Below are 2,922 nucleotides of genomic sequence, written 5' to 3' on the forward strand. Positions count from 1 at the left end.
TGAATGGCCATTTGCTATGTTCAGACTGTGAGGTAGCCAACTACACTTGTCTTCAGAGGCCCTCTCAGTACCCTGTTGCCCATCATGTCTAACAGCACAATGCCTGCGCCTCAGCATCATTTCACAATTCTTCCGCTCCTCTGGTCTGTCGTTGAGGCCCATTATGTAAAACATTATGCAATCTATTTTTCAGAGGACTGTTTGTACGCTAATGGGTTGGCAGTTAGGGGGTCGGGCCCATTGTTGATGCTTAAATTTTTTATGAAAAGGGCTGTAATCGTCTCCAACTGTTGGGGTCCATTCACTAGATACCCAAACACACAAACAGATTGGGGGGACCACCGGGGAAATATTGCATGTGTTCAACAGAACTTTGGAACAACAGACACACGTGCTGATCTAAATTGTTACTGACCATGTCATGCCACATTGCAATCAATGCAAAATCACTATGCTCCCCAAACAGAATGTCCTTTTTGTACATGATGTTCTGTGTTTAAGTAGCCTATTTATTGCTGTGAGGAAGATGTAGAATAGCAAGATACATTTGTATTAATGCAGAGATCCCACGCTTTTCTCGAGATCACTTTCCAGGGCCCTGTACAACGAAGCTGTTCAACAAATCCAGGATAACTTCGCTAGCTCGCTCGCGTAAACCAAACAACAGCGATCACGGATAAACGGTACCACAACGGTGGCTATCAACTTGTTAAGTCTACCCAGCTGGTCCAATCTAGATATGAGCGCATTCACTGTAAAAGGGGAGGTATTTGCACAAAATGACCAATCACAAGTTACGATGGCACGGTGAAAAGTGATCCTTGTGATATGGATAAACCAGGCTTGAACCTGAAGTTATCGCGCTAACCCCATTTCGTAGTAGGCTACAGGGCCCAAGACTTTTCCAGGACATCCATGATGCACGTGCAAACGTATGCGCGGAAATTAGCATTTTAAGGGGGGACAAAGTTTGTTCTTACCACTGCCATAAGAATAGACATGCCCCCCAGATAACACACAACGTCGTTATTGGTCGTGACGAAGTCGTACAATGAGGTCGTGGAAAGGTGACAAGTGAAAGTCCCAGATCCATCGTGGTGACGTCTTTTTTCTACATTGTGAAGATGTATCTGATACCTTCTGGTGACTGTGACACCGTTATATTGTCACATATACACAGGTACTGTGGTAAAGGTAGAGCTGATCAGTTTAAATCACTGTCAAAGTAGCACTTACTACTCACATTAGTGATGACTTTCGTTGTCTTTTGTCATTGTCCTTATTTCAGCTCTGCGTTGTGTTTTGATGACAATAAAAGACTGCCCCCAATCTCACAGAATACCACACGGGAATTGAGCCTCAAGCAAAAGCGGTTTATTACAGAAGGTTTGACATACAAAAGACGATGGCATGGCCTAATGTACAGTTGACGTCTCTGTCAAATCAAAGCACTGGTCTCGTTGCAACGTTCTTATGTGGTTTGAGTGTCCCCCCTCCCTCGTCTGTTCTCTGATAAGACTGTCTCTCTGGTCTCTTCTGTGACCTTGTTTGGTCAAGTTAACCTACGCCGCCTCAGCGCCCAGGCCTTTGTCTCTAACCACAACAATGGTGTTTAGCACAGAGTTTACCAGCCATGGAATGTCTTTATCTCATAAGTCTATGGAAGAGGGACACCGTTTCTTACCGAAAACTCAAGCCGACAGCCATACTCAGAGGTCAATCATCATAATTAGGAAATAGCTAACAGGATCATATTAAAAGGCATTTCTCTGAAAATCAACCATATTCAACTATCCTTCCTAAGATTATACGTGAACACGCAGAATCATAATGATCAAGAGAAATGTTAACTTCCAAAACCTAAACCTGAACAGCCATTATGCAGAAAGAAAAAGAATAACTGAACAGAAAAGCGTGCTTAAGATAAACAGATGAACAGTTACATAATAACCCAATCACTGCTTTCTAGCAGGATTACAATTTCAAAGGAAAACAAAATAACTATCTATTAGGTTACTTCATGTATGAACCTAACATCCATACAGGTACACCCTACATAGCATAGCTTCATATGTGTCCCTTAGAACATTCTTACAGAAAACCTGCGGGCACTGGATCTCATCTCCAGTCTACTGACGTGCGAATGTGACCTCCCTCCAGGACATGCCCTGCTAAGGATACAGCAAGATGTGTAAACAAGTGTCGCTAGCTGTAGTAAGAAAGATATGAGCGGATTACCCTGCAACTAACCAAACAGATCTGTGAAGACACCTCGCCTATGTGTAGCGAATTAGTCATGGCTCTGATCTGTTCAATCTGATTCTGCAACAGGAGTTGATTATCCGCAATGGTGAAACAGCATGTCCGCCTTAATTTCTTACACTGCCTTCCGCATGCTAGACATCTCCTCATTAATCAAACCCTAAGCATCAGTTGTTCTGTTGGACAACGTCCCAAATGCCACTGCAAGTTTCTCAATGTCCGTCACTAATAATTCGACCCCCACGCTAGGCGCGAAAAAGAAAAGCAAACTATCTTCCCAGCCCCCATGTTGAGTGAGTAGGCTGTCCACAACCCCCGCCCTAGTCTCTCTCCTAGTATGGCGGATTTTAGAATGTTGAATCGGTCTTTCTCCCACTATCCCTTTAACCTCCTACCTACTGAGTCCCGCAATCTTGATGGGTAACCACCCCTGGCAAGGTAAGCCCCCAAACAAACAGGAACCCGTCCAGTTCCTTGGTAGGACCATCTCCCCCCAAACCCAGTAGACCCCCCCCCCCTAGGGTGCAAGTTCCATCTACCACATTTCGGAGCAGTACAAAGCTTAGTATGCAGACACTGGCTGTGCACCACATCCACTGCTCCCCTCTCTCTCTAGACAAAAACAGCCCTGGGTTGTCTGCGGAAGAGACACTGGTGAAC

The sequence above is a fragment of the Borostomias antarcticus genome, assembly GCF_949987555.1.
Source record: "Borostomias antarcticus genome assembly, chromosome: 13".
In the NCBI taxonomy this organism is placed as follows: domain Eukaryota; kingdom Metazoa; phylum Chordata; class Actinopteri; order Stomiiformes; family Stomiidae; genus Borostomias; species Borostomias antarcticus.